This window comes from Mustela nigripes, chromosome 13 (genome assembly GCF_022355385.1).
Source record: "Mustela nigripes isolate SB6536 chromosome 13, MUSNIG.SB6536, whole genome shotgun sequence".
NCBI classification, from domain to species: Eukaryota; Metazoa; Chordata; class Mammalia; order Carnivora; family Mustelidae; genus Mustela; species Mustela nigripes.
In genome coordinates this window covers 65,779,523-65,803,889 of record NC_081569.1, presented here as the reverse complement: position 1 = coordinate 65,803,889, position 24,367 = coordinate 65,779,523, and the positions used below count along the sequence as shown (strand labels likewise).

The window sequence follows — 24,367 nt, the reverse complement described above, 5'->3', positions numbered from 1 at the left end:
GTGTTTTCCCACCATGTTTATGCTATATTTGCGTTACCGGATTCGTGTTCTTTGGAGGATGACTTGGCATTTGCCATATTTCAATTCAGCTTTGTTGATGAAATAATTTCTAATCTTTCAAGAACACTTTGATTTTTTCCCCCCACAACTAGAATTCTGGTAACCCCACCTAATTTAATATTATGTAGAAATGTGATGAATACATTTGTAAGGTTTTCATAAAGATGATAAAAAAGTTACTTATTTCCTACCAGAAAGCATTTGATAGAGCTTCCCAGGTCAATGCCATTAATAACTTGTTTTATCTTCTTTCCTCAGGCTAAAGGAAATGTGCAAGGCTGTGGAATGCTAAGCACAATAATATGGGTAAATACCCAGAGCTGTGAGGATATGCAGGTATGGTTCCTAACACAGTTTTGGGAAAGCAAGGAAGTCTTCTAAGACCCTGTGACATCTATGTAGAGACAGGCTAAAAAAAAAAAAAAAAAAGTGGGTGAGGGTCAAGAAGACTATGCCACAAAGCAGGTGTAAAGTTCTGACTATATTTCTTGTGGGTACTGAGAGTCGCTGTGTACGGCAGAGGGGACTAGGCATACTAGTGAGGGATTGGCATGTCTAGTTCAAGGATGGACTTGAGGTCACTGGGAAGACATCCATGGACTTGTAAAGCAGGATCCTGATACCCTCATATTTGTTTTATAGAGAAATTAAAAATTACTCTCACTTCAGTGTGAAGAACAGATTACAGAGATGGCCCAATTTAAAGCAGAGGGATGTTATAGCTATCTCTATATGTGTCTTATCTTGTCTTCTGGGCTCCAGGTACTTTGAAATATGTTGGTTTATAGTTTCCCCTTCTATCACCTGGCATGAGCCCTTGAAAATGTTCTGGGTACATCATCTCTGCACCTTCTCCCTTGTCCATCATGGTCACCACTGTGTGATAGAACATAAACTCGTCTGGACTGCATGTTCTTCATAAAATACTATTTGTATCTTATACACTGTTTGTATCAAAGAGACTCATTACTGAATCACTAGACTCTCAGAGCTGAATCACCGAATCACTTCTAGTCATTCATCTCATGATGCACTCTAGCATGCTCCTAAGAGTTGTTCTATTGACTGGCATGTCAGTTAAGATAGGTTGGCTATCAGAAAACATTATTTTGCTTCAGTTGCTTTGTCTGTAAAATAAGGATGATAATTTTACCTACACAGTGGGGTTATTATGAGGATTAAATTAGTCAATGTAAGTAAAGTGCACAAACTAGTTGCCTAGCAGATATAAACACTCAATGAATGTTAAGTATTGGGTTGGGATTTTTATAGTTACTTTAGCTACAGGTAAATGCCGGAGTGTCTAGGAGTTCACAGTTCTCAGGTGGTCCTACCAATGACTGACCAATGCAGGCCTATGAAAGCCCAGATTCCCAGCCTTCGATGGAACAAACCTGAAGGTATAATTTATGCTCCAGAGCTCCCCATAGGATCAGAGCGGGAATGAGACTTTGCCTGAACTCACATACCTACCAAATTTCTCTTCTGTCCTTCTTGCCTCCTTCCTTGCTAGTTTCCCCGCAGAACCCTTCTTAAGTCAGTCAGTCACACTCCATGCTTGTTTTAGGGTTTGCTTCTCCAGACCCTCCTCAGAAAGGTGGAAGGAGCAAGGAGAGGGAAAGCTGGAGAGAGGCACTGAAGCACCAAGGGCACTAAGAAGGAACTCAGCTCTTCCAGACCTGAGCTGGTTCTCCAGTAGCTTCTATGGTGTGTTGGGCTCAGCTGACATCCCTGGCTCTAGAATACTACTCCTCTTTCACATTCAGGACAGAAGCAACATTAGAGGAAATCTCGTGGAAAACAAGCAGAATTTCAGCCTCGTTTGGAGACAAGGAATTTGAACTTTGGTTACTCTTACGCTCAAGTTTTGAGATTCCTTGCGAATGAGGGTAGCTGAATCAGCAATCACTCCCGTATTTTCAATGGCTGGGTTTGGCCTGCATAGATTCAAAGAGGCTTGCTGGTTTAAAGCTACCACAAAAGGTTTTGGTCAGGAAGTAATTTATAACCTCAACCACCAGCAATTTACCCTGATGATTCTTGGGTGAGTTTTTGTCCTGTTGAATCAGGCCTCTCTCAGTGGTGCCAGAAGAAATTTCCACCTTATTATCAGCACCATCTGGGTTACTACCCTACTTATCAAGGAAGCAGCAATTCCCAGCCTTCACATCTCTGAAAATGAGAAGTGGGGTTAAATTGTGATACTTGAAGACCAATAATTTCTCAGTTTTCATAAACTTTTTATGCTGTGAAGTGTCATATTCTTTCTTGGTAGCTCTCCATAACAATAGTGTGAAGAAGGTAAAAATCGATTGAATTATGTCCATTTGACAGGTGAGAACACTGAGGCAAAGAAAGGTCAAGTGAGGTCCTTAAAGCCACAGAAATGGAAGATCTAGAGCTGGGAGTTGAATTGAGTCAGGATTTCCTGACTGTGTGTTCTGTGCAGAGGGGGTTGGGTTGGGGAGTGTGGGATGAGACTGTAGCCACTTCTCAGTTCTCCAAGGCACAGGAGCATCTGAGAACAGCATGTGGAAGTGAGACAAACCGTGCCTGTGAACTTGGACACTCTGAGGCTCCACAGAAAATTGCCCACAACCCCACAATGACTTTATCCAACACAAGTGATTTCTTTGCACAGATTTAGACTTCCTTGCCAAGGAAGATCTACAGTGAGTCATTACTGTTGATTCACTGGGCTTATGCATTTAGCTAATTCAGCTGAAATAAAGATTCTATCCTGGGAGGAGAGTTCGGACATGCAGAGCTTATAACTCGCACATTTCTGTCTCTAGCTGTGACTGTGGCTTAGGACATTGGGCAATCCTTCTGTTTTATTTAGCAAAAAGGGAGAGACGAGTATCTATGACATGAGTGAGTACTGCAGATGAGAGCTGCTGGGATTCTCACCTGTCGTTGTAAGTGGGTACACAAGCATGCATGCATGTATGTTCACCCAAGGGAGACTTGAGAAAATGCTACCATTTAGACTGGAACAGGCTGGATGAGTTCTAAGATATCTTCTTACCATGACTGTGAACTAATGAGGATAAAAGAGCCCATCTATGTGAGCTGATAGGCCCATTGTGTACACCACACAGCTGTCCTTTCACACAACCCTGGGTGTTGCCCACTGTCCTTCCTCCCCTTCTGTTAGGTCCTTCTTACTGTATACATTCAGGATTCCATGCTGCCAAGGGTTGGCAAACAGGGTGGCATATAGCAGGACACTTAGACTGGGTCTCTTTTTCCAGGAGTGGTCACTAGTCATCCAGCCTGGCATCAGGCTAGAGTTTGGTCTGCCCCAGCTTCCCCTTGCCACAGGGGAGGGGTAGGTAGATAGGATATATTCCTCTAAACCCCTCTAAACCTAAAGCAAAAAACACACCCACAATGAAATAATATTTGCACAAATAGAAGGTAATTTTTTTTTTTAAAAAAAGCAAGCACAACCACTCAGCTGCAACAACCACCCCCTAATTTATTGCCTGTGGGACCCACTAGATCATGGCGTGCTGACAGCATGATGAAGTAGGGAAGATGGATACACTGAGTGTCAGCACAGCTGGCTGATTTGCTTTTTAAAAATAACCCAGGACTGGATCAATAAGTAACCAGAGGCTGCATGTTCATCTTAATTTTGAAACTTTAAATATTAGTTATTCTTTCCCCTGTTCCCTGAAATTACAAGAAGTCTCTATTGCCTTGACATTGCGAACAAAGCGGACTGACTGTTGATGTACTGAAGTGGTTGTTCTTACCCCCTCCCCTCAGGGACCCTCCCTCTGAGGCACAACTATACAATAACATGGTAGAACCCTTGCAAAAGGACACACTCTGTTCAAAACATGCCCAGGATGGGTACACATAAGTCACAATCCTTGTGTATCACTCTTTAGGAAGTCAGTGCTGTCCTCGATTGCATTAATATCTATTAATGCTTAGTGTCTGGGCAAAGGGGAGGAGTGTCACCACACTGTGATCTGCCAATACCTGCCAAGGGCTGAGCTCAGATATGGGTGCCATATTGTAACCCCCCAGTTTCCCTGTCACCATCACCCCTTTTCTGAAGCATGCTGTTCCCTTACTCACATCCTGTATTGACCAGTAGATGTAACATGAATAAGGAAACAAAATAAAAAAATCGGGGCTTCAGGGCCAGACGGCTTCCCGGGGGAATTCTACCAAACATTTAAAGAAGAACTAATTCCTATTCTCCTAAAACTGTTCCAAAAAATAGAAATGGAAGGAAAACTTCCAAACTCATTTTATGAGGCCAGCATCACCTTGGTCCCAAAACCAGACAAGAATCCCACCAAAAAAGAGAGCTATAGACCAATATCCTTGATGAACACAGATGCGAAAATACTCAACAAAATACTAGCCAATAGGATTCAACAGTACATTAAAAAGATTATTCACCACGACCAAGTGGGATTTATTCCAGGGCTGCAAGGTTGGTTCAACATCCACAAATCAGTCAATGTGATACAACACATCAATAAAAGTAAGAACAAGAACCATATGATACTCTCAATAGATGCTGAAAAAGCATTTGACAAAGTACAGCATCCCTTCCTGATCAAAACTCTTCAAAGTGTAGGGATAGAGGGCACATACCTCAATATCATCAAAGCCATATATGAAAAACCCACCGCAAATATCATTCTCAATGGAGAAAAACTGAAAGCTTTTCCGCTAAGGTCAGGAACACGGCAGGGATGTCCATTATCACCACTGCTATTCAACATCGTACTAGAGGTCCTAGCCTCAGCAATCAGACAACAAAAGGAAATTAAAGGCATCCAAATCGGCAAAGAAGAAGTCAAATTATCACTCTTCGCAGATGATATGATACTATATGTGGAAAACCCAAAAGACTCCACTCCAAAACTGCTAGAACTTATACAGGAATTCAGTAAAGTGTCAGGATATAAAATCAATGCACAGAAATCAGTTGCATTTCTCTACACCAACAGCAAGACAGAAGAAAGGGAAATTAAGGAGTCAATCCCATTTACAATTGCACCCAAAACCATAAGATGCCTAGGAATAAACCTAACCAAAGAGACACAGAATCTATACTCAGAAAACTATAAAGTACTCATGAAAGAAATTGAGGAAGACACAAAGAAATGGAAAAATGTTCCATGCTCCTGGATTGGAAGAATAAATATTGTGAAAATGTCTATGCTACCTAAAGCAATATACACATTTAATGCAATTCCTATCAAAGTACCATCCATCTTTTTCAAAGAAATGGAACAAATAATGCTAAAATTTATATGGAACCAGAAAAGACCTCGAATAGCTAAAGGGATATTGAAAAAGAAAGCCAACGTTGGTGGCATCACAATTCCGGACTTCAAGCTCTATTACAAAGCTGTCATCATCAAGACAGCATGGTACTGGCACAAAAACAGACCCATAGATCAATGGAACAGAATAGAGAGCCCAGAAATAGACTCTCAACTCTATGGTCAACTAATCTTCGACAAAGCAGGAAAGAATGTCCAATGGAAAAAAGACAGCCTCTTCAATAAATGGTGCTGGGAAAATTGGACAGCCACATGCAGAAAAATGAAATTGGACCATTTCCTTACACCACACACAAAAATAGACTCAAAATGGATGAAGGAACTCAATGTGAGAAAGGAATCCATCAAAATCCTTGAGGAGAACACAGGCAGCAACCTCTTCGACCTCAGCCTCAGCAACATCTTCCTAGGAACAACGCCAAAGGCAAGGGAAGCAAGGGCAAAAATGAACTATTGGGATTTCATCAAGATCAAAAGCTTTTGCACAGCAAAAGAAACAGTTAACAAAATCAAAAGACAACTGACAGAATGGGAGAAGATATTTGCAAATGACATATCAGATAAAGGACTAGTGTCCAGAATCTATAAAGAACGTAGCAAACTCAACACCCAAAGAACAAATAATCCAATCAAGAAATGGGCAGAGGACATGAACAGACATTTCTGCAAAGAAGACATCCAGATGGCCAACAGACACATGAAAAAGTGCTCCATATCACTCGGCATCAGGGAAATACAAATCAAAACCACAATGCGATATCATCTCACACCAGTCAGAATGGCTAAAATCAACAAGTCAGGAAATGACAGATGCTGGCGAGGATGCGGAGAAAGGGGAACCCTCCTCCACTGTTGGTGGGAATGCAAGCTGGTGCAACCTCTTTGGAAAACAGCATGGAGGTTCCTCAAAATGTTGAAAATAGAACTGCCCTATGACCCAGCAATTGCACTATTGGGTATTTACCCTAAAGATACAAACGTAGTGATCCAAAGGAGCACGTGTACTCGAATGTTTATAGCAGCAATGTCCACAATAGCCAAACTATGGAAAGAACCTAGATGTCCATCAACAGATGAATGGATCAAGAAGATGTGGTATATATACACAATGGAATACTATGCAGCCATCAAAAGAAATGAAATCTTGCCATTTGCGACAACATGGATGGAACCAGAGCGTATCATGCTTAGCGAAATAAGTCAAGCAGAGAAAGACAACTATCATATGATCTCCCTGATATGAGGAAGTGGTGTTGCAACATGGGGGCTTAAGTGGGTATGAGAAGAATAAATGAAAGAAGATGGGATTGGGAGGGAGACAAACCATAAGTGACTCTTAATCTCACAAAACAAACTGAGGGTTGCTGGGGGGAGGGGGTTTGGGAGAAGGGGGTGGGATTATGGACATTGGGGAGGGTATGTGCTTTGGTGAGTGCTGTGAAGTGTGTAAACCTGGTGATTCACAGACCTGTACCCCTGGGGATAAAAATATATGTTTATAAAAAATAAAAAATTATATTAAAAAAAAAATCGGGGCTTTAGAAGGTCCTCAGAGAAAATCGGTGTCTGTGACCTTTGGATTTCCCAGGCCAACAAAACTGACACAGGGCTGCTAATCTTGATATTTTTCTAAGTAAGGATGTTATAAAAAACACAGACAAAAACTGCCTTTACGCTCAACATCAGTTCATTTTAAGCAGCCCTTTTAATGCCCCAAATTCAGATTACAGAGCAGTCCTGTAAGCCAGAGTTTCTCAGATGTTAATGAGTGTCCAAATCACCAGGATGGCTTGTTAAAAACAGATTCCTGGGCCTCACCCCCAGAGGTGCAGATTCATAAGGTTGGGGGCCTGAATTCTACATTAATAACAAGTTCCCAGGTCATGCTGGCATTGCTGGTCTGTGGACCACATGTCAGGGAGAACTGCTGTAAAGAAAACAGAATTAGCTTGTTTAGAACTCACCGCCTTGTTCTTCCAATTCTTTTGTCCAGGGCCAGAGAACATGATCTCTTACACGGGCTTTTGTCTGCAGACCCACTGGCCAAGCATAACCCTTCTCCTGAGGCCATATCCCTCCCACTACATATCAAAGCACGTGTCGTCCATGGGTTTGAACAATCCCGCCCTCAGCTTCATGACTGTAACTAAGGCTTGAAGATGGATATAAGGCTGTCCTCCATTACCTCCACAACACACTCACCGAATTAGTAGCTTAGTTTCCTCCAAAGGGGAGAAGTGGGGAAACTCAGGAGCAAAGACCCTAGAGACAGGGAAGTATTGTTTGTTGGTCTACATGGTGACTAAGGCAGGTCTTTCTTTAGTGGTTTGACTGTTTCTGCCCAAGTTTCACTGCCTTGGAAACTACTCGGTGCCCAGAAATACCAATGGTCGAGTCTTGCAGCACACACTCTTATCCACTGAGCTGCCCCCAACTCTCCCTTACTCAAAAGGGACTGAGGAAGAGCCTTCTTGCCCTTGGGTCACCTCCAGAAAGTCCTCCTTCACCTCCATTCAGGAAGTGGCCCCGATGGACAGAGTTATTTATACTACCTCAGACTCTATTATTTATCAGGCAGGCTGAAACGCATTGTCTCTTGGAATCTTCATATCAACCATAAGAGAAAGCTATTATTAGCTCCATTATTTCTTAGACGAAGAAACCTCTGTGCTCAGTAAACTTGTTCAATGTTACCCAGGAGGTGATTCTGTATCACAGCAGTCATTCCACTCTACCTGCATGTACACTTATTTTTAAGATTATTCTCATTCTGCTATGTTCCTCTTTCTACTCTTTTCGACACAGAGAGGTGGCAAAGGTCAAGCGTGAAGCTAAATGCAGAGTGGAGATTAACTCTACTATCTCTATAAGAAAAAACACCCAAGTCCCTGTAGCCACATCAGAGCAAAGCCACCCAATTAATTCAGTGATGAGATCAGCCACATTGATCGGCTGAAGAGTCAAGTGAACAATACAACTCATTGATTGGATGTTTCATTTTTCAGAGGCTTGTGTAGACATAGCACAGGAAGTATCTTCCAAAAGCGTTACCATAGCACCAACCAATTGGTCTGCTTGTCTAGCCTCCTCTGTTTCCCCAGGCAGTCCTTTTAGAGACTCAGTCAGAGGACTGCTTGTCTAGGTCAAGATCTCAGCACCTCTCCTTGGATTGGGTGGCTTTTCAAAAAATGAGCTTGTCTTCCAGGATAGTCTTATTTCAATTACTAACAACCTATTGACTTTACGTTTACAAATTGCTATGTTCCTTTTTTATTATTATTATTAGCAATCCAAGCACTGAAAGAGAGCCTATGGTATTATCCCCATATCTTACAGACAGATGGGGCATGAAAGCCCAGAGAAGGTAGGTCACCCAGCAAGCTAGACTGGGGCCAAAATTGTTTCTTCCAGTTTAAATATTCTCTGAACCATCTTCTGCCTTCGCAGGGATAAATCAATGAAGATGCATTAACCTTGAGAATCAACTCAATTAGGGAAGAACAGACAGGAATTAGAATAGACATCTTATCAGGACCATACCAAATGGATGCCTAGTAAAATCTCAATTGGAGGAAAAGAACTCAAATGAGAAGAAGATGTTGAGAGTACCCAATAGTTATACCGCATCTAGCCCTTACTTTGTACCAGACACTGTTTAAAGTGTTCACAGATTAACTCATATCATCTCTAGTTCAGTCCTAAGAGTTAGGTACCATCCCACTTTATAGATGGCAAACTGAGTCTTCTCAGGGTAATTTAACTTTGGTCAACAGAAAGGGATCTAGACCAAATAATTTAACTTTGCAGCGTATATTTAGGCACTGTGATAAATACTTCTTAAAGAAAGAATGTTCTATGATATTTCCTTATTATAGTGGGGAAGAAAACCAACAAAGAAACCAAACCAAACAAAACATATAAACCTGGCCATTTCCTTCTTTCCTTAAGGCCTATTTATGTTGCCATGTCATATTCCAAGCAAATAAAAATTTGTCTATATAAGCTCTGACAAATACACTTTTATCAACCACTCCCTTAAAGAGACAACAAAGAGGGTGAATGTCACCACATAATACATAGCAAAACTTTGTCCCATTAGCAACTGCTTCTCATGGTCCCCTTAGACCCTTTATTTTTTCATCATCCCATAATCAACTTCTGATTTTCTCAGCCAGTTTCCTACAAGCATCCAAGCAACAGACTGAAGACTGAAAGGCGATGAATTCTTCTAATCCTTTCCTACAGACTGTAACCTTGGAGGAGACTTTGGAGAAGCAATAATAAGCTCCAGCTTCTGAGAGGAATCCTGAACCCAACTAACAATGAGATCAAGGTAGAGTGATGACTTTGGCAGACGACTTACCATTGAGCTCAGAGAAGGCAACAGCTCGTGCCTGCTAATGTTCACGCCTGGCAGCTAAGTTTGCTGCTGCAAGTCTTGGCCCTGGGCTAATATGTGACTAGAAATTCAGGTGTAAAAAAGCATGTATGCCAAAATCAGCTGTTTCTTAGCAGTTGAGTTGAAGCAGCTGAGGGACTAAAATAATACTTCTCAACATATGTGCTGTGCTGTCTAAAAGTCATAGAACTGTTCAGAGAAGACGAGAAGGCTGGGGCTTGAATCCCATAAAGGGGGAAGGGAGGGAGAGTTAGGAAGAAAAGTGTACAGTCGACATTATGTGTCTAGTCTTCTATTTTCGACACTGACTTTTCCATCTCGGACACCAGGAGTTCCAGCACTTAAAAAGCACATATCTAAATCTCTCATGCATGCATCCTTTACCCACATAAATAGCTACACAATTAAATGACACCCTGTCCAGACCCATCTACAATTTTTTTCTTCAGGTTCAGCTTTGGAGATTAATGGCAAGTAGTCCAAAATCCACACACTCCTATTTTTAAAAAATCCACATTGTGCCATAGCCAAGCCGAGTCCTGGAAGTGGAGATTTTTTAAGTTAAGGTCCAGTTACTTGAGAAGAGCATGGTTGACAGAGGGTGAGCGGTCAGTAAATGATTAATTCCAGTATGACATGATCATGTTAGAATGTGCACAGAAGACTACAGGTGCTCCAACAAGGATATATCTAAACTACAGGAAGATTTCAAGGTGGAGGTAATATATGAATATCTGAATTGAGCCTTAACATGTGTTAGAAGTTACATGTGTTACCAGACATTCAGAAGAAAAATAGTCTTTAGTAATTGGCTATTGCATGTCATTGCATATATTTTTCATTTAAAATGCAAACCTCACAACCATTTCAGATTTTAACAATCCATCTGAAATGGTTTTCATTTTTTGCTTTATTAATGCAAATGCTTTCACAAAGAGAAAATTTCTGCCCAGGCCTTGCTAAGTGTTAAATAAAATAGAATTTCCCTGTTAGGTATGGCACACTTCTTCTTCCTTTTATTATCATCATTTGGATTGATGTAGTAATAAAGGATCCTGAAACCAAAAATTCAAATATATTAGAATTCATGCCCCTTGGGTCTCCCTTATCTATTTTCTTTGATAAGGCTATATATATATTTTTTTTTGGAATACGTGGGGGAAACATTTTAAGACTTCCTCATTTTTGAAAAATAAATGCATAAGCAGACACTTTTTTCTTTAAACATCCAAGGTGGTACATATATAAATGAAGTCTTAATTTTAATCATTCTAACTACGAGAAAGCTGTCACGGTAAAGTCATGAAAGCTGGTATGTATTGGGTTGAAGGAAAATTTCCTAGTGTGCTCCAGGGATTCACCCTGAGTTCCAGCCACTGTGGGTTTATTCTTTAATAGATTGTGGTTGATATATATCAGAGCATTAAAAAAAATGCATCTATTGAATATAGCTACTGAGTAAATATTAATAAAAACATAACCAAATATTGGCAAATGGTGGCAATATTATCTCATTTAATCATTCAATGAATCCATAAGGCAGTTACTGTCATTAATCCCCCATGAGAAGGCTGAGGCTCCAAGAATTAAGTAAATTGGTAAGGCTACACACCCTAACTGGCAGAGTCTAACTTCCAATGCAGGGTGGTCTGACTGCTTCTTTTTCTTTTTTTCTTTTTTCTTTTTAAGATCTATTTATATAACTGAGAGAGAGAGAGAGAGAGAGAGAGTGAGGGCACAAGGAGCCTGACACAGGGGCTCAATCCCAGAACCTTGAGATCATGACCTGAGCGGAAACCAAGATTCAGATGTTTTTTGTTGTTGTTGTTGTTGTTGTTGTTTTAAGATTTTGTTTATTTATTTGACAGACAGAGATCACAAGTAGGCAGAGAGGCAGGCAGAGAGAGAGCGGGGAGCAGGCTCCCTGCCGAGCAGAGAGCCTGATGCGGGGCTTGATCCAGGACACTGGGATCATGACCTGAGCTGAAGGCAGAGGCTTTGACCCACTGAGCCACCCAGGTGCCCCAGGAGTCAGATGTTTAATGGACTGAACCACCCCAGCGCCCCAGTACCGTCTGACGTCTAAGCCTTGCATTACAATGACTGCATGTCCTGCACTGTCCTAGATCCTGGACCCACTCACTTATAGGGTGGGAAATCTCAAGGAGCGTCGTATGAAGGAGTTCATATGTGCACAAAGATACTCAGGAGGATCAGGGGAGTTATGAAGACACCTGTAGAAGACCATGGGGTGAGGAGGGGGGCGAGGGAGGCTTATGAGTGGACATTTAGTCTTCTGGCTGGTGCAGGATCTAAAGTAACTTAGGAAGCTCTGCCCTCTTGGAGGAGATCCAGAGGCTGAAGAGAAAGACAGATAGGAGCTGCAAAGAATTAAATCAAAATTGTGAACTTAAAGAAGGCGTTTGGTACCCGATAACCAAACTGACTCATAGTCATCTGCATTATTATGTATTGGCTGCCATGACCAGAGGGAGGTGGAAACTCGTAAGTCTGCTGCAAGCAGGTGCCGGCAAACAAAGACACACTGCTCCCTGGTCATCCAGAGAGGTCCCAGGGAAGTGGCTTAGGGATATGTTTGGTCATCATGTTATAAAGCAGCACCATATTTTGTGTACATGTGTGTCTCCCCTGATTCAATCTTCACTTGTTTAAGCTTCTTAAAGGGGTATTACAGTCCTCCACCCATGAACTAGGCTGACATTTTTTGAGGAATTGAAACTGGGAATGAAAAGTAACTGCAGCCTAATATTAATTGTCCTAAATTCAAATATTCCCAAACATTAACCTTCAAAAGAAGAAGAAAAAAAAAAAGCTCAAAGAACTCCTAACAGTCCTGATATATTGCATGTATAAGCATTTTTCTTATTTACAATTTATTCTGTAAGCACCATGATGGCAAAGGCCAAGTGTTACCCATCTCAGTATCTCACCCTAAACTGAGCACTACTAATATTTTTGTATTATGAATGCATTTCTTTGCTGTTGTTTTTCCTCAGTAGAAGTATAAGCTCTTGGGAGAAGGGACATTGTCTGTCTTGGTCACTGCTGTGTATACTGTACACCTGGAGGGGTCCCTGACAGGTACAGAAGCATAATAAATGTTTGGTGATGAATTAATAACATATTAATAATAATAATTAATAACATATTAATTAGAACAGTGCTAGAAATTACTAGGAGCTTAAAACATTTTCTAATGAATGAATAAATGAGATTCAAAACCTCCCCTTCCCCCACAACAAGGTAGGACAGAACGAGTTCAGATGAAATCTGCTTGTTTTGCAGGAGTATATGTGCATGGGGGAGAGGTCTTTCTCAGTGCTATGCTGGTAGCTATTCAGCTCTGCTATGTAGATCTACATTTTTAAAGTTCCTTAGATTTTAGAATAATCAGCAGCATTCTTTCTTCCAAAAATCATGGAAAAAGAAATAATCTGTTATTTTAGGCTCCAGGTCACTCAAAATTTACTGCCATGAAACGTTATTCTATGTTCCTTGTAAACACATTTACATCAGTTCTAAAATGTAATACTGTTGAGATTTTTATAACTCCAAGATCTAGAAAAGAAGTTATGAAAGTTCCAGATTTGTATCAAGTTGGCAAGAGAATAATGGTTTGATATTACATCAGTTAAAAGAAGCCACTAGTTGTCAATCTCAATTATCTAGAATAAAACAAAAAAGTAAAAACTAAGCAAAAAGGCCTTTGTTTTGTCAAAACAGTATCAAAAAGTCGAAGTGTTCAAGCCCCTAGGTCTTCACCCACACAAAATCTCCTCAGGCCCTCGCTCTTGGACACACCGTTAACCAACAGATTCCAAACCCAGGCACAGTGCAAGGGGCAAATGAGAAGGATTTGAGGCTGCTGGAGATGGTGAGAAAAAAATATGAGAGACAGAAAACTAGAGAAAAGAAGTAATATCCATGAAAAGGAACACAAGGTATCCACAAGCTTAGCCCTCCTAGAATCATTTTGGACAACAGCCGTTTACAGCATACCAATTTTTAAAGGCATTACTCAGCTGTGCAGAAATTCACTGTGTTAATTTTGCCCCAAAGGAATAAATATATTAAATTTCCTCTGTTTAGGTAGGCATGTACTGTACATGCATTTTATTCTCAAAAATGCTTATTTCCTTAGTAGAAACTTCTGTCTTAGTGAGCCTTCATGAGCACCCAGGTTTGGTCACCACAAGTTAATTCACTTTCAGTTCTTTAAAGGAATCTATTACAAATCCAAACATGCAAAGGGAAAATGGTACAGCCACAGGATTGGCATCAAGGATAGTGTTTTACTACAAAATCTGTAGTCAGTATACCATTCTCTCAAGAATATTCTATTCTGTTGCATTCTCAACTTTCACCTTAGTAACTCCTAAGGGATGAACTTAGAAGCTAATGCTTTTTTTTCCTCTAAAGATTGATTGGTTGATTGATTGATTGATTTGTTGTTTATTTGAAAGAGAGAGCACGAGAGCACACAGAGGGAAAGAGAGAATCAGACTCTCCACTGAACAGGGGGCCCGACACAGGGCTCAATCCCCTGGACTCTGGGATCATGACCCAAGCTGAAGGCAGCCTCTTATCGGACTGAGCCACCCAGGTGCCCCCAAACTAATGCTTTTTCTAGCACTCTAGGACAGTAACATTTGCAATAATCTTAAGTGTCTTAGGTTTTTATCAACATTGTTCTATTGAAAGATTTGTTTTCCTATATAATGCTCCATTTTTCTTTTATTTAGTTAATATATGCTTGTTATAGAAAATAGGGATCCCACAGAAAAATATACTTAAAAAATTCCTTGTAATTATAACAGCCTAAGGATAAACATGTTGTGGACTTCATACACAGAAACATGCACACACATGTTCATTATATAGTGTATACAGTTCTATATTTTGGGTTTTCACTTAATGTTTTAGCTTATTTTTCCACATCTTTAAAAATTTATTAAAAAACATTTTAACACATATGGGTTTTCGGTCATAAAAATATATCACCGACACTGTGGAGTCATTTCTTTATTGTTAGATATTTAGGAAGTAAAAAAAGGCCAGATATTTTGCAGCTGAAATGTAGAAAAGTGCAAAGGCCATTGTATCTTCAAAAGTATGAAGCAAAGTTCTACACTCCTCTGTGTGTGTGTGTGTGTGTGTGTGTGTGTGGCTAGGAAGGTTGGGGGTGGTAGGCTAATCTATTGTGTGTAACTTTGGCACAGGTGCCTTTGCTGTTGCTTCCATTATGTTGGGGTTTTCACTCAGGCGCCACATACATTAGGAATGAAGGCTGAACCTCAATCATCTGTGTGCCATTTACCATGTGTCACATAAAGACATATGTTCTGAACATGTCTAGCTGTCTTAAAATCTTTTTAACTGCCATATAACATAAAGTCATTCCTTAAATAACTTAATCCACTTTGAAGTGAGCTAAATGAGTATCTATTTCCTTTCCCTGTCCTGCTTTCTTGCATTCTGCACTCTACCTTGGAAACAATCATATCAGGCATTTCTATAGTTTATTAACTATTTTCTTCAGCAGTAAAAAAAAAAAATAAGTAAATTCTGAGAAAATTTCTTCTTTAATATTTCAGCACACAGTATTTCTATTAAGAGTTTGGAAAGAAAAATGTACCAAGAATAAATTACTGTACTATGAACTAGTAAGATAATATATCTAGGAAGGAAGCAGATTACAGAAAGTATTTATTTAAAAGAGGGAAAACTATAAATGCACATTGTAGTGAGAGTGTAGCTTGGGCCTTAGCCCGTTACTCTCTGCTGCTAAGGTTTAGACATATTGGCAAAATTTTATCACACTAACAGCGAAGATATAAAAAAAAAAATGTTTACTCACATGGAACCCAGTGTTTTTCCTGAGGGTGGGGGGTGTGGTTAAATGTGAAGCCACTGTGGGAATGTGTGTTGAACTTATACAATGTCCAGTGGAAGTCTAGTAGGGGTAGATTGGGGGGTGGGAGTGGCACTAAGTATTTTCTCAGGAAGAACCCATCCTTCTGAGGAGAGACTCAGGTGAGATGCTTTTACTCATGTAAAAGTCTTAGGTGTTGGTGAGGAACAAGAAGCCTGCCTATGACATGGTACCTATGACTCAAATTAGTCTCCGTCTTAGTAACCTGGAAACATGGTCAAGTCCTGCGGAAAGTGGGGGCTAGAAGGAAAATTTGAAAGAACTTAAACCGTTTGACTCATTGGGATTCAAGCCACACTCTTCAGCACCCTTCTTTAACCACAGAATCCATCCTCCTTACTCTGTTGCAGGCTAAGGAATAGTCTGGATATTTTCAAAGGAGGCACCAGAGGATAGTGACCAGACCAGATAAGCCACCAATAAAGACAAGGCCATTAGGCAGAAGGGGGTACATGTACAGAGCCCAGTAGGTACTGCAAAGGTCAGTGGAGCTTTTGAAGCAGTAGGGGCAGGAGGGAGGGCTGCTGGTGGGGGGTGTTGTCCCTGATGGGGCCTCAAATAAATACTTAAGCTATGAAGGTTGCTCCAGACACATGGGAGACATCATCTGGGAACTCCCAGGAGGATCTGGGGAGGGGAAAATGTACAGACTACTGGAGCTCTGCATGAGGAGGTAGGGGATGGAGCCAGGTGGATTGGGTTGCAGGTGGTAAAATTTAGTTAAGTCCTACAATTTACATATCATATACATATGGCATTTTAGGGCAGAAACACTTCAATTTTATATTTAAGTAAGTTTTAGAAGCCATGAATTTCAAAGCTCTCCTTTGGGGTCAATTAAGACCTGCGTACATACCTTCAAATATTTAAGGGAGTTGTTCCTCAATAGAGGGGCAGCTCAAGGTAATGCATACTCAAATAGGAAAAAACTCATAAAATGGGCTCTAAAAAGGGCTTCAGTTTTCTGTTTCTAAATGGATGAATCCAGATTTGTACTTTATATTGAGCTCTGTATACATAGGGACATGAGGGTAATGATAAGCTAGTGAATTACTCCCAAACTGTATACGTCAACATGTTTTTTGTTTTTTCTGGTATACTCACCATCCCTCCATCTATACCTGCTTATTTCATTTATTTAAAGTTTTATTTATTAAGCTCTATGTGATGGACTGTGTGGATAATAGAGATGCGTAAGGTAAAACTCACTAATCTAATCGCTGCCCCATTCTTCATTTTGTTACACAATCTGAGTCGGCAGAACTAGAGTGGCTACTGAACATTTCACATCTGAGATCAGAGAAAACTCACAACATAATTTTAAACTATTGCCTTTAGTGTTTATGTGAGTTTAATGGCTAAAGAAGGAACACATCAAATCCTTAACTGTTTGCCTAGTTTTTTCTTTTAAAAGCGTGAACCGGAATAAAATATATGAATACAGACTAACCAAAAGCAGGGTGCTCTGTAATAATTCTGAGGTAGATGTGTTTATGATTATTTTCATATAATGTATACTTCTTCCTTTAGGAAAATACTAGGGATTACAATAGAATTCTAAAGGAAAGGGACTCAACATACCAATGTTCATTTAGTTGTACCAGAAACAAACAAGGTGCTGACAGTCTGGTTAAGAAATATATACATCAGATAAGTAAAATGTTGCTTTTGTGTATGGGCAGGGGGACTGAGATGTTTTGTTGAATACAGATCCAGAGAAAATATTTCATGAGTTAAATACACCTGTGCTTTTTAAATAATATACATTTATAGGTCACGTGTGTTTATGTGTGTGAGTGTGTGTTGTGTGTGTGTGTGCAGACATAGGAGGTTATTTGATGCTTGTATTTTTGACACACCACTATTTAATTTGTGGGAAAATGAAGAGAATTGCAGAAATTATGGGAATTATGAAGAGAATAATGGAGAAAAACCGCAAAAGTGGTCTTTTTCCTTATAGATAACAGATGATAACTTTGCAATTTTAATGGAAATCTAGAAAATCAAGTATGGTAAGAATAGTCTTCTCTTTCCAATAGAATGAAGGAGGGAGGGAGTTCATATTCTTGGTGAAGTCTATGGGGAAAATTCCTCTACAGGTAAAACTAACCCTAGTACACAAAATTAATCTAATTCTTGGTCATTACTAGGTCATCTAGATTAGTCTAGGATAGAGAGTTGCTAATGATAGAGCATAAGGAAGAGAAGTTTATGAATTGATAATCTATGGATTAAAAGAATTCTACCTCTTTTACATCATTTAAAAAGGGAAGTTACCATGATGGCCCTTTAAGGAAATGGCAGAGAATCCAAGTCTACTCCCATTTGGCACACAAATGAGCCATTCCATAATAATATTATCTTGACTGTGAAAAGAACAGAATCTTTGTTTACACATAAGCTGGAAAACTTTTAAATAAAAATCCTGAGAACGGAGAGTGTACTACAGTACACTCTCTGAGGCCAAATTATGACCTCAGTTATATCAAAGACAGTACAGAGAGCCCCAAAAAGAGATAAGAAAGGGACAAAGAGAAGAGACAGGAAAACAAAGTCACCAGAGAAATGTTTGGCAGAAGCCCAGCACAAGCCTGACATCTTCCCCCGAGGCCTCCTGCCTGTCTGCAGAACCACCACTCAGCTACCACCTGCTACTCTTGCCTGAGAGAAATGCCAGGGAACCCCTCCCAGTGCTTCATCAATACCAAATGTGTCAAGATAAATAGGTCCATACAAACCCATACCGCATGGTTCTCCAAAGACGCTTCTTCATGTAAGAACAGGATTTCTCACTTGTAAGAGTCACAAAATAGGGAATTATATTGTAATTGAGACTGTGCTAGTCCCTGAAAGTATCTTTTTTTGTTTGTTTGTTTAATGAATACATTTTCTTTTTTTAAAATTTTTTTAATTTATTTATTTATTTGAGAGGCAGAGATCACAAGGAGGCAGAGAGGCAGGCAGAGAGAGAGAGAGAGAGAGGAGGAAGCAGGCTCCCTGCTGAGCAGAGATCCCGATGTGGGACTCGATCCCAGGACCCTGAGATCATGACCTGAGCCGAAGGCAGTGGCTTAACCCACTGAGCCACCCAGGCGCCCCATGAATACATTTTCTTAAACACATTGGCACTGTCCCATTGAAACCAATAATTCTCTACTTCTTGACATGTGTGTTTGTTTAAATAAAAGATAAGCATATATTTACTTATAGTAAATAGAGAAAAAATACTCCAACAGCTTGGTATAGTCGATGTGTAGAAGAGGACAAGGATTCAGGCATGCCCTATTGCAATCTGCGGCCACAAACTTGCTTTGTCACCTTAGGACAATATCTTAACCTTTATGGGTCTCGGGTTCTAGAACTATAAATTGAGAGAGTGGGAAATTTATAAGGCTGTTTGTTTGACCATCTGTGTTTGTTTGTTAATTTGTTGATCTGTGATCTATCCACACCAGTTAAGTCCAAAATGGCATTCTGGAAACGCCCTCTTGAGAGTCAATTACAAGATGTGGTACTGAGTGAAGGAAACATTGATGATTTTATGTACTTTAAAAAAAAAGAAAAAGAAAGCTTTACTCTCCCCAAGTCAACTAAATATATCCTAAGACCCTTGACCTCATCTCTACCAAGAACATCTGATGTGATCCTTATCATTTGATTTAAAGAATTTTGAATCTTAGAATTTTATACATGATAGCACCAGATGGTACAACATAGATAATTTCCCTTGACTCTTAGATTTTAGAGATGGGGAAACTACAATGCAGTAGCAAGAATAGTACCAGAGTCTAGATCCCACAATTTGTGCTTAGTGATCGAAATTCCCATTGCCAGAATCTACCTTTAGAACTTGAGTTGGCTCATGGTTGGGCCTTGAGGATTCCAGTGAGGATCACCAGTAGGCTTTTGTTTCAATAGCTCACACGCTCAATGGCCAGGAAAAGGTTAGTAAAATAAATGGATACCATATCATCATCTAACCAAGAAATCGCATTCTTGATCATCTTCAGACCACCATCCTGAGGACACCAGTTTTCCTTGAAATACTTATAGATAAAGGAGGCAAAATCAAGGTAGATATGAAGTCAGCCTCCAGTATAGTCTGTTTCTTGTTATTGGTGACCTTGTGTAGTTCCCTGCTGCACTGCATCAGAGTTGGTCGGTGTAACCAACAGAATACAGTGGGTGAGGGGATACCATCCCCTCTACTCCTAAGAAGTTAAGTAGTTCAAGATCTTCTAGGCTCTATTGTTCTTTCAAGGCTTTATTTTTATGTGACTGAACAGGTTCTAGAATCTTTTTAGGAATTACATTCTGTAATAACAATTATATCTTGATCATTTTTTTATGTAAAACTTTAGTGCAAAAACTTATATATGCACAAAATCTCTCATTTCTTCATCGGTTAAAAATAAAATTAATTTGGGGTACCTGGGTGGCTCAGTTGGTTAAATGTCTGTCTTCAGCTCAGGTCATGATCCCAGGGTCCTGGGACTGAGTCCCTCATTGGGTTCCCGGCTCAGTGGGGAGTCTGCTTCTCCCTTTCCCCTTCCCTCACTGCTTGTGATCTCATTCTCTTTCCCACTGTCTCTCTCTCAAATAAACAAATAAAATATTTTTTAAAAAATTAAGTTAATTTGGTTCCTGATATCTGTTATAAGACAGATGAGAAATCTAACCTCGGTTATTACTGAAGCCTCCTCCTCTCCATCCTTCAGCATCTGACCATGGTTTTAGTTATTGTCAAAGCAATGGAGAGGGCTTCTGGCCTTTAGTTCCTACCCTGGCCCTTTACATGCTTATTGTCTGATACCACAGCATGTTTCCTTCAGACCCAAGCTGGGCCACGTACTTGCAGTGGTGGGAGGAAAACCAAGGGGAGAACAAACACTGCACAATATCTCAACATATCATCCTAGGGCAGGCAGTCAGAGAACAAATTAAATGTTAAGAAAAACAGAAAAGAAGTAAGCAACATGGTGCCAGCCTTCGGGTTTCTTAAACACTCAATGGGAAACAGGGAGTGTAGAAACAACTAACCAAGGAATAGAAGTACGGCATTTTAGGAAGTATCATTTAAATTGCAGGGGCTGAAGGAATCAACAGAAAGAAATGACCAAAGTGGAGTAGGCTTAATAATACTAAACATATGTATATATAATCCCTCACATTTGTATGTATATGTAATGAATGTGACATTACACATTACATTACACATGTAATGTGACTTTTCTCACATTTATAATTTCATTTGAGATACTCTTTACCACGAGGTTGCAGAACAGATGTTAACAGATGAGGAAACTGGGACTCTGCTAGCTTTGGTGGCTTGTTCAGTGTCTTCGATCTGGTTAGCAGAGAAACAGAAAGCTGAGCCCAGCTCTCTTCCTACCTAGTCCTTTCTCTGGCCCCTCTTCCACTTCCATGGGGAACTGGTTCCCTGGAGGTAAGTTCTAAAGCAGGTTGGAATTCTCAACATCAACAAAGGAAAGAGGCATCTAAGAGTGACATGGAGCACGGGTGGCCATGGGAGAGCTTGAAAATATATGAGAAGGAAATGATCAAGTAGGTGGATGGTTCTGCATATAAAATAGAAAAGCCAGGGTGTGAAACACTGAAAGAATGCCAAGTGGTGATCAAGGGAACCATTGATCTTAGATGGTAAATTCTCCCCTCCTGCCCTGTGACTAAGATATTTATCTCCTACATCTTTTCAAACTGAATAAACAAAGAAAACACCACTATCTTCATGTAATATATCATCCAAAGTAGACATATACAATCTCTCTTGGCCCCCTTCTAAACCATAGTCACAGTGAGTGACATCATTCTCATTTCCTAGTCTCTGGGTTCTATATCTAAAGTTTATATGCTGGTCTGGACCACGCAGATGGAGGTGAAGTCTTTAAGAAGGGCATCATATCCTTTTGCCATTACGCTTCTGTAATTCTTAGCAATATTTGACATGGCGATGCACACTGACCCCGGATAAAACCGTGAGAGCTTCAGGGGGGTGTTACTCAAGGCAGTTTCTCCCATACAGTACAAAGACAGAGATGGAGTTCAGGAGATGGTGTACTGTATCTCTAAGTGGAAAAGACAGAAGGTCTCCAAAGGAACAACTGAATGGAGAGCCGATTTAGGATAAGAAACCGGAAGTATACAGTGAACTGTTACAGTGTTGTGATGCTGTGTTAATCTTTTCATAAATATTTTGGGTGGCCTGGAGCTTTGGTGTTGGGAATCTATTCTGATTTCTGTGCTTACAAATAAGAAAGTTATTAGCAGATGAAAAAAAAAAAGCACAACTCTACTGATATGCAATTTCTGCCCATACCCCCTTGCTCTCAACATTGTTATCTATTTTAATAAGCAACAGTATTTTGGCAAATGAAAATTCTCAAAATCCTCAATCATGCCCGTATCCCAAAGCCTGGACTTAGTTGGAAAGGTTTATGCCTCTGACTCAGTAGAGCTGGTTATCCTCTTTAATTGGATTGATGGCGACAATTGTAATTACCTTAGATGAGATTGCCTGTAATGTAATTATGCTTCCTTCATCAGCCTGAGCCGGACTTGTGGAATACATACAGAAGATGCCTCCAATTACTGAGAGGTTAAGGAGAGCATCACATTGCTTCACAAATCATGTTTGTTACTATATAGAATTTCAAAAATTATGTCGGAAGCTGAAGGAATTAGTCCTCTAAAGCAGCTTTTCTGATCCAAAGATGTTCCTGTATGAGCTAGAATGTAGAATGAAATGGCTAGGTTCCAGAACTATATTTTTACTTGGATTAAAAGCATATTTTAAGGACAAGACATAGAGTACCAATAGTAAACTGTATTTTCTCACTGTTTTGTTACTACTTTCTATTTATAAACAATGACTGCATCTTAAAAGACATTTAAAAAAATACAGTACCACTAGTAATGTTTAACTTGATTTTTTGGTATGATTTGAAAAGTTACAGTTCCTAAAACTAACGTAATAAATAACAGGAGGTAATTTTAAAATACTACTCTTTATGATAGATGGAGCTATAATTAATACCTAAGGAGCCAGCTGCTTACTACAATAATGCCTCTCTCCTATTTTCCAATTAACACATGGAGAACTTTAAAATTTTTCAATTGGAAGCCCAGCCTCGAAACAGGACAAGTCTGCCAAACGTACTGCAAACACATGTAGTTTAGGAGAAATGGCACATACTGGAAATCCACCCCAATCTTATTAACTTTAGCATTGCTCTCATTAAAAATAGAGCTGCTTATGGGTTTTTCCTTCTGAAGCATATGAAACATAGAATTTGGAAATGTGCCCTTTTGAAAAACTTATTCCTGTATTCACAAACCAGATGGTGCACATCAAATGCATCCTGATTTCCTAATGAAATTAAAAAAAAGGATTCCTATTGTGTTCTTTAATAAGATTAACGCATCCTCAATTGCTACTTTGGACAGATACTCCTAGAAAGTTAAACGACTTGGCTAATGCTGTCCTGCTGGACCTGGACAGGAAGGCCTCGGCTGAGTTAAAGAGCTGGGGCCATGCTGAGGGGCACTCTGCTTTTAATTTCTCCAAAGTAGGCTCTAGGAGAGGTGCAAGCCCCGCCACAGCTGCTGCTCAGAAAGAAACCTTCTGTCTCTGCATATCAGAAACCAAGAGTCTGCTATTTCATAAAAGAGCTAATCAAGCAAAAAAAGAGAGAGAGACTCTCTCTGTGCCCCCATTCTCTCTCCCTCTCTCTGTCTGCCTCCCTCCCTCTGGTCCACTGCTTGGTCGAGCCATCAAATCATATCTGTAGGGTGCTTTCATCACTAACACCACCAACAAAAAAATAATTTTAGGCACCATTTGAATGTCACACTCACAACTTTGAAACACCATACCGTTAAAATATACCCAAAGCCAATAACATTATGCTGGGTTTTTCCAACAAATCAGAGAAGAGTATAATGTTGCTTACCTTGGAGAAGGTTGGCTTGTGTGGCCAAAATCTGAAAAAAGCAAAGAGAAATGGATTAATTTTCTATTACTTCTCACTTTTGCCACCATGATACTGCATTGAACTAGCTATGGTATGTCTACTAATTTAGAAAATCCACATTTCATTTTCTCTTGCTTGAAGGAATAGAATGGTTTAAGCCAAGTTGGGTTCTAACCTGAACCCAGTTGCTCTATTTAATTCCACTATTAAATTAGGAATATGTTCGGCCAAGGAAAAGCATCCATCAATAGACTGGAATAAAAATACTGTGGTTGTCAAGACACTGTAGTTGTAAAACTTTATTATTTACTTTAACTTTCAACATCTTGAAGATCTCTGAACCACTACGTCTTTTTTTATCTCTCTCCACAGTGAAGAAAATTTTCTCTTTGTGCCGAAACACCCTGTTTCATGAAATGCAACATCGTATCTCATTTTTCTTCATGAACTGCTCTAATCTAACAGCTGGGCTGGAAGAGCACACATTATCAACAGGTTCAGTCATATAACACCCCAAACTTAGAAATAACAAGTTGGAAGCTTCACATCCTACAAAATAAATCAGTTACCCTATCAATTCTATAAGCCTCGGAGTCTCAAAATTGAAGGAAGGTATTTTGAACAGCACTGTGCAAAAGCTGTTGCT

At 39.8% G+C, this 24,367-nt stretch overlaps 1 long non-coding RNA gene across 1 annotated transcript in view; it reads right to left on the bottom strand.

Moving 5' to 3' along the window:
- Positions 1–23,699: 23,699 nt before the first annotated feature.
- LOC131998942 (uncharacterized) overlaps positions 23,700–24,367 on the bottom strand; it is a 194,605-nt gene continuing 193,937 nt past the window's right edge. The window contains exon 3 of the long non-coding RNA XR_009398951.1: positions 23,700–23,731. This is a non-coding gene — a long non-coding RNA (uncharacterized LOC131998942). The remainder of the gene's footprint in view (positions 23,732–24,367) is intronic.